The sequence below is a fragment of the Podarcis erhardii genome (genome assembly GCF_964252035.2).
Source record: "Podarcis erhardii genome assembly, chromosome: 16".
Taxonomy (NCBI): Eukaryota; Metazoa; Chordata; class Lepidosauria; order Squamata; family Lacertidae; genus Podarcis; species Podarcis erhardii.
Genome location: NC_138514.1, coordinates 16335315 through 16348959, shown reverse-complemented (window position 1 = coordinate 16348959; position 13645 = coordinate 16335315).

Below are 13645 nucleotides of genomic sequence, written 5' to 3'. Positions count from 1 at the left end.
GATTATTAGTATTTTATTTAATAAAAGTTATATACCACTTGATTGTAAAAAAACAACCCCCAAAAACCTCAAAGCTGTTTAGTTTTTAATTTTATGCACTGGTAGTGCACATGCCTTCTTAAACTAACTAGTTCTGATTGATCCCAATTGGGAGAAATAAGTAGCCATTCCACGTGGGAAATGCTAACAGTTTGGGGTGTTGTTGTTTTTAAGAGATACGTAGCTAATGCCTGGTGTTTGGTTAGTGCTTAAAAACGATCAGATGCTGCCATCTAGCGGCACACTTCTCAAATTGCAGATGTCACTTTCCTTTGAAGACCCTGCGTGCTGAGTTTTTCCCATGGCCTTAGAGCAGTATGCAATGTGTGGGGAGTGGGAAGAGACCTCTGAGTGCAAGTGTACTTGCACCACAGAATTATATAAAAGCATGACCAGTGCATGGGCAGCTTTACATTCAGTCCCTTTCCTTATTGTACCCCCTCAGAGTAGATATGGGTAACATAACTAAATCAGAATGCATGGCCATCATAAACCTGTCCATATAACTTAAGGCAGGAAAACAAGGCAGAATGAGGGCTCCACCACCAGTTCCTTTCCTTTTAGCTTTCTTCCTTTCCTCACGGTTATTATAGGAGCCAACTCCTAGGGCAGGCATAGGCAAACTCGACCCTCCAGATGTTTTGGGACTACAACTCCCATCATCCCTGACCACTAGTCCTGTTAGCTAGGGATGATGGGAGTTGTAGTCCCAAAACATCTGGAGGGTCGAGTTTGCCTATGCCTGTCTTAGGGGCTGTGGGGGCTTCGGTCCTCACAATATTTTTTTTGAGAGGGCTGGGCCCCCACAACGTTGATGGGCATTCCCATTCAAATGGTGTGTGTGCACTACATCCTGTGATTAGTTAATGTGGGGTGAGGCTTACCTGGGCCCCCACACTATTTTATTCAAGTTGGCACGCCTGGCTGTTGTTCCTTATCATAAATTGCATGTGCTAAGCCGACTCGGAGAAAATGAAACCCTTTCCTCCTTGCTGCTTCCTGCTACAAACTGTGGAGGGTGTTCAACCAAGTTTCACCCAAGATTAGACCTAATGAAATCAATGGGCCTGTCTTAGTCATGTCCGTTAATTTCCTTGAGCCTATCCTGAGTAATATGGGGACGCGGGTGGCGCTGTGGTTTAAACCAAGGAGCCTAGGACTTGCCGATCAGAAGGTCGGCGGTTCGAATCCCCACGACGGTGTGAGCTCCTATTGCTCGGTCCCTGCTCCTGCCAACCTAGCAGTTCGAAAGCATGTCAAAGTGCAAGTAGATAAATAGGTGCCGCTCCGGCGGGAAGGTAAACGGCATTTCCACGAGCTGTTCTGGTTCGCCAGAAGCAGCTTAGTCATGCTGGCCACATGACCCGGAAGCTGAACGGCGGCTCCCTCGGCCAATAAAGCGAGATGAGCTCCACAACCCCAGAGTTGGTCATGACTGGACCTAATGGTCAGGGGTCCCTTTACCTTTACCTTTTATCCTGAGTAATACTTAGGCCTTGTCACACTGGGTGCCATCCCACTATATGTAAAACATCCAGTGGAGCTATGCAGCCGGTGCTATTTTTCTAGAAAAAGAGGTGTTGGGATTTATTGTGAACGCCTCCCTTGTTCTCTTAGAATGGCACTGGCGCCCACCTGAGAGGTGCCAGAACTGAGTTCCAATGAGTTCTAGCTGAAAAAAAGCTGTCACTCGCTGTTACTAGTGTGAGCTCTAGGTGGCAATAGCACATTGTTATTGCCTTTTGCATCACATCGAAAAGAGAAGAGCTTACCTTTGCTTTTTAAAATAAACATGCTTATTTGCTTTCTTCGGTGGCTACCTGTTGCAGGTGACTTCCAAGGCCCCTCCTGCTCTCCCTTCTTAGGGTTTCTTATTCTTAAACCAGATTTGGACTGGGTACCTCTTCAAAAGGGACGCGGGTGGTGCTGTGGGTTAAACCACAGAGCCTAGGACTTGCCGTTCAGAAGGTCGGCGGTTCGAATCCCCGCGACAGGGTGAGCTCCCGTTGTTCGGTCCCTGCTCCTGCCAACCTAGCAGTTCAAAAGCACATCAGAGTGCAAGTAGATAAATAGCTACCGCGCCGGTGGGAAGGTAAATGGCATTTCCGTGTGCTGCTCTGGTTCACCAGAAGCGGCTTAGTCATGCTGACCACATGACCCGGAAGCTGTACGCCAATAAAGCGAGATGAGCGCCGCAACCCCAGAGTCGGCCACGACTGGACCTAGTGGACAGGGGTCCCTTTACCTTTACTTACCTCTTCAAAAAAGTTAAGGTGTTATTAAAGCTCATAAATGTGTCTCATTGCTTTTTAATGTTATAGACAGATAATATTGGTTTTTATCACTTTGGTGTTTGCCTCCTTGAACTACTTTGGGAGGAAGGATAGGATAGAAATTTTAATCATCATCATATTAATAGAGGGCTGCCCTGTGCAAAGTAGGGTGCATTATAGTTGGGGGTTAACTTGTCCCCCCTGTGCCATTTTCCTTACAAAAAACGGTAAATGAATTGCTATTCACCTCCAGTGGATATTCAGAAGTGATCCTATTATCTCCAGCTGTTGCTTTCTGAACCTTTCTACAGATATATGGAAACCATATCCATCTCATCTCATGATCTGCATCTTGTCAGTTAGATGCTGCAAAATGGGCAGGGTTTGGACATGCCTCATCCTGTCAGGGCTTAGCAGATCAGAGATAGCAAGAGAGAGATGCCCCCAATTTTGCACTGATGAGCAACAGACTGCACAATATTCCCTTCATGTGACATTTGTTGCCTTTTATCTGACAGTGGTTTCAAACAGCAGAGAGAAGAGGCTTGAGTTCTTGACTCCAGGTTCCCTTTGTGACTTTGAGCAATCCGCTGTGCCTCAGCTTTCATTTCCCCATCTGCAGAATGGGGGACTATTGCAATGACACCTCACATATTAAAAGTACAACACTGTCCAAACAAACTGTAAGGGGTACAGGTGACAGAGGAAATGAAGAGCTTCACAAAGCATTTGGCCCATAGACTTTCCTGTCTTGGTCCTTAACAATTAATCTATAGCATGCAAGTGTGTTTAGTCATTATTTTTATTTTTGCAAAATCTCAGGTCTATACATCTCTTTCCGTGCAATGATGACACCAGGCTGGCAACCCACCTTATGGTCTGGAAAATACATCTGCTGTGGCAGCAGCAGGGGCCTTTAGGAGGAGAGACGGGACTCATGGGGAAAGGCAAATGACTAAGACTTTGTTTATTTGAAGAGGCGAAATCATGTCTGTGTACCACTTCATTCAATTGTATTATATACCTTCCTGGGAATAATTGCAGAGTTTCAGAAAGGGTTCCTTCTGTCTCCTTCCCCCCTTTAGAACTGAGTGGAGGATCTCTTGTTTGTTTTCTGAGAAGGCAGAGCACTGTCAGTATTTCCACAAAGCCAAAGCTCCCTGAGTAAAGCTGCAGGAGCCAGGACTGATTTTCAAAACCTGCTGTTGTGTTTTTAATTAGTAAGATCCAAGGATGCGGGTGGCGCTGTGGGTTAAACCACAGAGCCTAGGACTTGCTGATCAGAAGGTCGGTGGTTTGAATCCCTGCCACGGGGTGAGCTCCCGTTTCACTTTCCCAGCTCCTGCCAACCTAGCAGTTCGAAAGCATGTCAAAGTGCAAGTAGATAAATAGGTACCGCTCTGGCAGGAAGGTAAACAGTGTTTCCGTGCGCTGCCCTGGTTCGCCAGAAGTGGCTTAGTCATGCTGGCCACATGGCCCGGAAGTTGTCTGCGGACAAACGCTGGCTCCCTCGGCCAATAAAGCAAGATGAGCACTGCAACCCCAGAGTCGGTCACAACTGGACCTAATGGTCAAGGGTCCCTTTACCTTTACATAGTAAGATCCAGTATTGGTTCCAGGTTTCGGAGGAGCTTTGGACAAGACACCCTCCTTCAGTGAGTCTCTTTCCTCACTGCAGCAAGCCCAGGGCGCTCTTGTCAGTGGGGCCATTTCTTGGGCATGGGCGCTTGGTGAACACCTCACCATGCCGACCCCTGGTGGTAGGGTCTTAAGGTGCAAAAACACCTTAAGCTGCAGGATTCCTGCTCTGATGTTATTGGCAAATAGCTACAGAGGATTTCATGTTGGACTGAGGGCTGGGTCTCCTGCGCCAGTTATTGACTTTAGTGCAGGAAATGAGAGACTGTGCCCCACCTTCACAAGAGCGGGAGGTTGCTGGGCCTGGCAAAGGCAGCAAGTCTTCTGGCTGCCTGTTGCTGGATGACCCGTCTGCTTGCTGTAGCCTGGAATCTGACACTCTATACAGTGGTACCTCAGGTTACAAACGCTTCAGGTTACAGATGCTTCAGGTTACAGACTCCGCTAACCCAGAAATAGTACCTCAGGTTAAGAACTTTGCTTCAGGATGAGAACAGAAATTGTGCAGCTGTGGCATGGCGGCAGTCGGAGGCCCCATTAACGAAAGTGGTACCTCATGTTAAGAACAGTTTCAGGTTAAGAAAGGACCTCCAGAATGAATTAAGTTCTTAGCCCAAGGTACCACTGTACATAGAAATGGTCTCATCTGATGGGCAGAGACTCTCAAGGGTCTTGGACCAAGAGAGGCTCTTTCCATCACTTGTTACCTGAGGTTTGGGGATAGAGATTTAAGAGATTTAAAAAATAAAATAAAAAAATACAGTGGTACCTTGGCTTTCAAACTTAATCCGTTCCAGAAGTCCGTTCCAAAACCAAAGCGTTCCAAAACCAAGGCACACTTTCCCATAGAAAGTAATGCAAAATGGATTAATCCATTCCAGACTTTTAAAAACAACCCCTAAAACAGCAATTTAACATGAATTTTACTATCTAACGAGACCATTGATCCATAAAATGAAAGCAATAAACAATGTACTGCAGCCACACAATCAATCAATCAATCAGTAGCTGAACTGGCTTCCACACAGTCACAAAAAACAAAACAAAAAGCCGCAGAAACAAAAATGCAAAATAAATAGCAAAAACAGACAGACCTCAGCATAACACTCAAAATGGAAGTGTGGCACTCAAATCGGAAGTGAAACACTCAAAACGGAGCATGTTTGGCTTCCGAAAAATGTTCACAAACTGGAACACTTACTTCCGGGTTTGCAGTGTTCTGGTTCCAAGTTGTTCAAGTACCAAGGCGTTTGAGAACCGAGGTACCACTGTAAAAACATTTGCAGTTGGCTGATCTAACCAATTAATTGGCTAATGCATCACTAGAGTGTCACTCCCACATAGTTTGATTTAAGTTACTTCCATTTAAGTTGACTGCCTCCCTGCTATGTACAGGACCTGAAGTAAGAAAGACAAAAGAACTCTCTGTTTCCTTTTCCCTCAAATCATACGCTGTTTTTGTTCAGTATTCTCAGTAAAGTGCTATCAGAATTTCTCTCTCACTCTCTGAACTCTATCTGTGCTATTTATATGACTTTTCTAACCTATAGACACAGGTGCACCTGGCTCTTGGAGGACGACTGGCTAAAGAAAGGGCAGCTGCAATTTTAGCACCGGACCAAGAGACAGCACCTCTCTTTTATTTAAGTCCAACCCAATCGCGAATGGCTCATCCCATTACAAATAGCAAGCATGAGAGCCTCACTGCCTGGTCATGACCATGGTAGGGTTTAAACCCCACCTTCCTTCCATTCCTCTGTAGCTTCCATCTAAGCTGGTTCTTTATTTTAATTTTAAAATATACCTTGCACCCCAAGACAACAAATGGTGCCTCTAGCCAAACAGAGCCTTAAACACTTGTTGAGTGTTTAATTCAGAGGAGAGTGAGGAATGACAACCAAAGGAGTCAGAAGTTTAGTTGCCCTCGGTTCATTTGCCTGGAAGGAATCCAGGTGGCCACCCTGACAACCATATCCAGCCCACTGAGCTGGCCAAGATCGCATAGATTGGCATAGACCTCTGTCTAATGAAACTAATCAGTGGCTAGGAGGAACTTCAATGAAGGCAAAAGTGAACAAAAGAAAAATGAAATGTAGAAGATAAAATCCAAAGTCAGAGGGGTAGGAACCGGGTTGTAAAACTTCAACTAAATTGTTAAAATCTGGGGTTGTTGGCAGGTCAAGCAAACTCAACGATTACTCTGCATTTTATGTGCTGCAGTGGTAGCCAATTTGGAAAGCCTCATGCCAGCATCACTCTTTCTAATACCAAACTCAGTGCTGTCGGGCATTGAGGATTGGAGCAAAAAAAGGGTCATTGGGAATGCCCACTAAGGGAATGGGGGGGGGGTCGTTTAACTTCACAGCTGGTCTGCTTTAAGACCCTGGTAAAACCTCTCTGTTCTGCCAGAGATGCAGATGTTCTGCCAGACAACGGAGCTGGAAACATTTTTGCTGCTGAGTAGAGCAGTATGAAAACAAACCAAAGGACCATTTTTCTCCCTCCTTGTTAAAACCACGAGGAAAGCAGTGGATTTTGAGGGAAAGGGTTTCAATGCATGTTGGGTTTTTGCTTTCAGGACAGGGCTTTGGGTATTGACATGGGCCACCAAGTTTCAGAAAAGGCACATACTATAGAGCAGGCATAGGCAAACTCCAGCCCTCCAGATGTTTGAGACTACAACTCCCATCATCCCTAGCTAACAGGACCAGTGGTCAGGGATGATGGGAACTGTAGTCTCAAAACTTATTGAGGGCCGAGTTTGCCTATGCCTGCTATAGAGGCTTTCCTTGTTTTCTATTGATAAGATGGAAGGTCTGTATTCTTTTGAAAGGATATTTCACTGGGCAACTGCCTTGCAGACGTGTTTTCAGACTGGATACCAGTATCAGTCGTTATGGTTAGGAGCTTTGAAGGTAAACCCCTTCTCGGTCATGGAGCTCAGAAATTTAACTGAGATCCAGGAAATAAACTTTGTGAAACCTGAGGTCTTAAAGCCAAAGCAGAGCTCTATGCAAATTGCTGGCTGTTTTGTAAGTTGGTTTAATTTAAATGAGGGGGGATTGTGGACTTGAACACAGCCTCTATTCTGCACTCACCTCAGACCCAGACCTTCTGACCCAGCACCTTCCTCTGAAGTCTAATCTCATAAGGCTTTTCAACGAACAAATGAAACATTTTGCAGCTCATTAAAGCTCCAAATGAGATTCTAGTTGCAATCCATCTGGTGAAGGGGAAAGTCCAAGCAAAGGGCACTAGGGAGCGAGGAGAAGAGCTCCAAATTAGTTAGAATACAAAAAAAGAAGTGTGTGTGTGTGGGGGGGGGGAGAACCAAAAGAAAATTCAGCTTGTACCTTGGTGGTTGTCTTTGTCCATGGTGTTTTCTTGGCAGGGATACTGGAGTGGCTTGCCGGTTCCTGCTCCAGGTGGATCACATTTGGTCAAAACTCTCTCCAATACTTTGGCCACCTCATGAGAAGAGAAGACTCCCTGGAAAAGACCCTGATGTTGGGAAAGATGGAGGGCACAAGGAGAAGGGGACGACAGAAGACAAGATGGTTGGACAGTGTTCTCGAAGCTAGCAGCATGAGTTTGACCAAAGTGCAGGAGGCAGTGGAAGACAGGAGTGCCAGGCGTGCTCTGGTCCATGGGGTCATGAAGAGTCGGACACGACTAAATGACTAAACAACAACAACACCTTGGTGGTGATCTATATGGGCTTGCTAAGAAGAGCCCGTGCTTGGCTAAAAGACAGTGATGACAAATGCAGGGCACCTTGTCCTCGAAGAAACTGTGACTAAGTTTGTGGCACCTCAGGAGCCTATTTTTTTTACTATAATGCCGAGTAAATTTCAGGTTATAGCCCTGGCTAGGGAAGCTTGTGGCACTGAAATATGCGCCTCTTCCAACAGAGGAAATTTCAATAGCTTTGGAAAGGAAGAAAGGGGGAATTTGTGAGCGGTGCGCATACTTAAGAAATGTTGTTACAGTTCTTTCCTTTCCTTGTTGCTTGTAACTAAAGGCCAAGTGAGATGACATATTAGCTGCATTCTTCTGCCCACAAGTAAAGGGCTTTTTAAAATTAAAAAAAAAACCCCACAAACTGTCAGCACGGCAGGGTGCCTGCTATAGGTTTGGACCCTAGTATTGGGGTGCAAGGTAGATTTTTAAGCCTTTGCCTCTCTGCTAGAGTATTGATTTGATACCACCATCGCTGCCACCAGTTTGCACAGAAAAACAGCAGCTCCCATTCACTTCAGTGGGAACTTTCCACCTTATACAAATTGAATTTTTTTTGGGGGGGGGGATAGAATGGAATGGCTAACAGCTCTAGATACTGCAACATTCTGTTACAGAGCCCCAGAGAAGGTCACACATGACGTCTGGGGTTTATTGGAATGCGAGGTTGCAGTAACAGGACCATCCTGGGATGTGAATGATCTGAACTCCCTCCATCTAGATGCAGGTTGTAAATACAGTGGTACCTCAGGTTACATACACTTCAGGTTACATACACTTCAGGTTACAGACTCCGCTAACCCAGAAATAGTACCTCAGGTTAAGAACTTTGCTTCAGGATGAGAACAGAAATCGTGCTCCGGCGGCGCGGCGGCAGCAGGAGGCCCCTTAGCTAAAGTGGTGCTTCAGGTTAAGAACAGTTTCAGGTTAAGAACAGACCTCCAGAACAAATTAAGTACTTAACCCAAGGTACCACTGTATGTTTAAATAAACCATATAGCATAAAAACAACACAGACCCCCCCCCAAAAAAAACCTTTTTCAGGTGAGCAGGCCATAGCTGCACAACATTCCAAATATGGTGACACCATAGATTGGTATAATGGCGTTATTGTATTGGTGTCTTCCTGCTCTGAGCTGTCGCTGTGCTCACTGTGGGAAGCCAAACCTTTAGTTGTGCGTAGTTTGGGGCGATGCCGTGTGAGAGAGACCCTTTTTGCCATGCGGCCGCACAGTCCTGAACTTCAGAGAGCAGAATGGCAGATGGAAGACCCATAATCGGCTCATAATCGTCAAGAACATGAGCCAGGGAAGACCATTTGGGACAAGTTGTGGACAGGATGAGATGTTTATCCTGGTTGGCATTTCAGTCAGAAAAGAGCTACAAAGCAAAACAGACCCTCGGAATATGGAAATTTACCAGGCTGCCCTTCCAACCTTTTAGCACAAATGTGCATTTAAGTGACTATGCATCCAGACCCCCTGGAGAGAAGCCTTTATAAGCCCTGAAATGGGAGAAGGTGTTCTGCGTTTATGAGAAAACGGGAGCACAGGCTGGGAGATTTTTAATTTTTTTAAAAAAATACTGCACAAATAAACTTTGGCTGTCAACGGGTGATTTCCAGCACACTGCCTCTTGTCTTCTGGGGCCCAGTTTAATTCCACCATATGAAATAGCAGTTGGCTCAGCGTTCCCTCCAGCAGGAAATAAAGCAAGGTGAATGGATAGGAATGACTCTGTGGATTTCAGCATGGGGGCCAAAATGCATGTTGGTTCCATTACCTAAAATGTGAGCTGTCTGGAAGATGAGGATTTCACATTCATCTTTCCTGAAGGAAGGAAGGGTGATAAAATTGCTAATTAGTCAACTTGGAAAGAAGAACTTTTTAAAAATATGCTTTTCTCCTAAAGGTAAAGGGACCCCTGACGATTAGGTCCAGTCATGACTGACTCAGGTTGCGGCGCTCATCTCGCTTTATTGGCCGAGGGAGCCGGCGTACAGCTCCCGGGTCATGTGGCCAGCATGACTAAGCCGCTTCTGGCGAACCAGAGCAGCGCACAGAAACGCCGTTTACCTTCCCGCCAGAGAAGGCATCTACTTGCACTTTGACATGCTTTCGAACTGCTAGGTTGGCAGTAGCTGGGACTGAGCAACGGGAGCTCACCCTGTCGCGCGGATTCGAACCGCCAACCTTCTGATCGGCAAGTCCTAGGCTCTGTGGTTTAACCCACAGCGCCACCCGTGTCAGTACACCTCAGTAAAATTGGCTGTATCAGGCCAGTGGCCCATCTAGTCCAGGATCCTGTTCTTAGCCAGCAAGCAACAGCATTCCCCCCAATTATGTTTCTCAGGAACATGCATCCAGAAGTTTACACCCTCTGTTAATAGAAACAGTACACAGCCATCATGAGTAGTAGCTATTGATACCCCCATTCTCCCTGAATTTGTCTAAACCCCTTCTAAACCTATCCAAAGATTCTTTAATGGATGGTATCCAGCTCTTCCTCACTGTCTCACCTGAGTGGTACATGCCCTGGTTATCTCCCGCTTGGACTACTGCAATGCGCTCTATGTGGGGCTCCCTTTGAAGGTGACTCAGAAACTACAACTAATCCAGAATGTGGCTGCTAGACTGGTGACTGGGACTGGCCGCCAGGACCATATAACTCCAGTCCTAAAGGATCTACATTGGCTCCCAGTACATTTCCAAGCACAATTCAAAGTGTTGGCACTGGCCTTTAAACCCCTAAATGGCCTTGGCCTGCGTACTTGAAGGAGCATCTTTGGCCCCCATCATTCAGCCCGGACACTGAAGTCCAGCTCCGAGGGTCTTCTGGTGGTTCCCTCAATGCAAGAAGCAAAGTTACAGGAAACCAGGCAGAGGGCCTTCTCAGTAGTGGCACCTGCCCTGTGGAATGCCCTCCCATCAGATGTCAAGGAAATAAGGAATTGTACAACCTTCAGAAGACATTTGAAGGCAGCCCTGTATGGGGACGTTTTTAATGTTTAATGCTTAATGTTTTATTATGTTTTTGTATATGCTGGAAGACACCCAGAGTGGCTGGGGCAACCCAGTCAGATGGGCAGAGTACAAATAATAAAATTGTTATTGTTTTTAATAGAGTCCCATTTCTTTTGCACCACTTTTATATTCCTGAATTGCACAAAAGAACTAATTGCTAATAACAACATTTCACACTTCAACACCTTTTCTCTAAAGGGACTTTGGTGGAATGCCCATTTTGCTGATGGGCAAACCAAGGCCATGTTGAATTATTAAACTGGAAAATTAGCAGTGACCCATATGCTTCTAGCCAAGGCAAATGGAGAGGAATCAGAGCTCATTATTGCTTCTTCATGCAAGGAAAGGTTACCGATGCTGAAAAAATCTCTCTTCCAGTTTTCTGGGCGAATGTGTGAATTACATTATTGAATGTGATATAATTTTGAGTTTAGGTTCCAGTTCAGCGCACGAAGAAAGTACAAAAGGGTGCACTATAGTGCTGATACGCCTGCTTGATTTTCTAGATTTAATACACAGCAAACTGGAAGTAAATGTGAATCATTATCTTTTGACAGAGAATGATGGTTTTGCTTTGCAATATCAATTGAATGCTCGTGGGCAAAGATTCTGCCCTAGTAGCTGTTGAAAATTCTTGATTAGATGTTCGGTGGTGACGGTTTCCCATCTTCACTGTAGATCTTTGCCTCTTTACTAATCTCCCTTGTCATATATATTTTCCTATTTGAGAATGCCATTAAAAAGCCTTGCTCTTTAAGAAGCAGAAACTGTTGCCTTTCCCTCTGTAAGTGAACGGGGAATGGAGATGAAGTAATTTTACTGGAGGTTTATGAAACAGACCAATATTATAACGATGATGACAACGACCTGAAAGAATCTACTGCAGAGATTTAATGACTGGCCCTGGGAATACCAGAGGCAGCCCATTGCCATGATATTGCTTTGGTGGTTGATACAGATAACTGTCATTATGTATTAATCTCATCTGGGAAGAAAACTATGCACTGTTCTGCAAATATTGAGGAAAATTCTGCATGCAGTCTTTTTTTGTTTTTTTGCTGCTAAAGAGGGGATAAGGTCCGTATAGTTAAAGCTATGGTTTTCCCACTAGTGATGTATAGAAGTGAGAGCTGGGCCATAAAGAAGGCTGATCGCTAAAGAATTGCTGCTTTTGAATTATGGTGCTGGAGGAGACTCTTGAGAGTCCCATGGACTGCAAGAAGATCAGACCTATCCATTCTTAAGGAAATCAGCCCTGAGTGCTCATTGGAAGGACAGATCCTGAAGCTGAGGCTCCAGTACTTTGGCCCCTTTGAGAAGAGAAGACTCCCTGGAAAAGACTCTGATGTTGGGAAAGATTGAGGGCAGAAGGAGAAGGGGACAACAGGGGCAAGATGGTTGGACATTGTTCTTAAAGCTACCAGCATGAGTTTGACCAAACTGCGGAAGGCAGTGGAAGACAGGAGTGCCTGGCATGCTCTGGTCCATGGGGTCATGAAGAGTCGGACACAACTAAACAACAACAAAGAGGGGATGGAAATAGTTGACCACAGAACAGATAATAGGGAAGAGTCTTCCCATCTTAGCAATTGTCACTGAGAGCTACTCCGGTGGACCTTACAGATCAGGTATAACCTAAAGAGGGGCAAAAACAACTATCTCTGACCATTGGCCATGCTGGCTGGGGCTGGTGGGATCTGGAGTCCAAAACTATTGTAGGGCACCACGTTGGTTACCCCTGTTCTGGAATCTGTGACAATTGTATGAAAATCAATATACTTACATGAGTGACTAATACAGTCAAACCTCGAGCTGAATGTGCTTCGGGTTGAGCGTGTTCGAGTTGTGCTCTGCGGCAACCCAGAAGTAACGAAGCATGTTACTTCTGGGTTTCGCTGCTCACGCATGTGCAGACGCTCAAATTGACATCACTTGCATGTGCAGAAGCAGTGAAATGCCGCCCGCGCATGCGCAGATGTGTCTTGCATTCCGTTCAGGATGCGAACAGGGCTCTGGAACGGATCCCGTTCACATCCCAAGGTACCACTGTAATCAGTTTTACACAGAGAAGGAAGGAAGGAAGGAAGGAAGGAAGGAAGGAAGGAAGGAAGGGATGGTGGTGAGCTGCTGTGGTGTAGTGACTGGTGTCTTAAGTCTAGCACCTGGGAGACTTGGGTTTAAATCCCCACTTAGCCATGAAGCTCACTGGATGACCTTAGGCCAGCCATTTTCTGCCTAACCTACCTCACAGGGTGGTTGTGAGGATAGAAACCGGAAGGGGGAGAACTGTGTATGCCACTGTCAAACTCGTTGTAGGGAAGCTGGGATATAAATGCAATTGTAAGATGACATATCGTATCTCCCACCTGTGTAAATATATACTGGACAAATTGAAACTCCCATTATCAAAGTAGTTAGAATGGGGAGAAAGCATATTTGCTAGTGGAACTCTATTGTCTTCTTTTTGTGCAGCGGCAATGACGTTGATTTTGAAATGTTGGCACACAGATCGAGTTATTGGGGGCAGCAGAGAGTTGGTGCCATTTAGTGTCTGATGCACAGAGCATCCAACTTGGAGGTGGGAGGTCCAGGTTCATATCCTTGCTCATATGTAAAGCTATCTCTGAGCCTTAAATTACAACCCTCCTGCCCCAAGTCCTATGGTCATTCTCTGAAGCCCTTCTCCAAATCTAACCCCTCAACCCCAAGTGAATCACGTGATATCCAGAAATCGGCCTCTCTGCCCAAGGAGGCTTGACAGGTGTCATCTTGGTTTTGTTCTCAGCAACAATGCCGTTTTAATTACCTATTTTTAATTCATCAGCTGTGCTGTGGCATCTTATGCATGCTTACTTGGTAATAAATCTCAATGTGTTCACACAAGAAAAGGGTAAGAATGCAGCTTTAGTGAGCACTCTGCTGACTGCTGTTTTA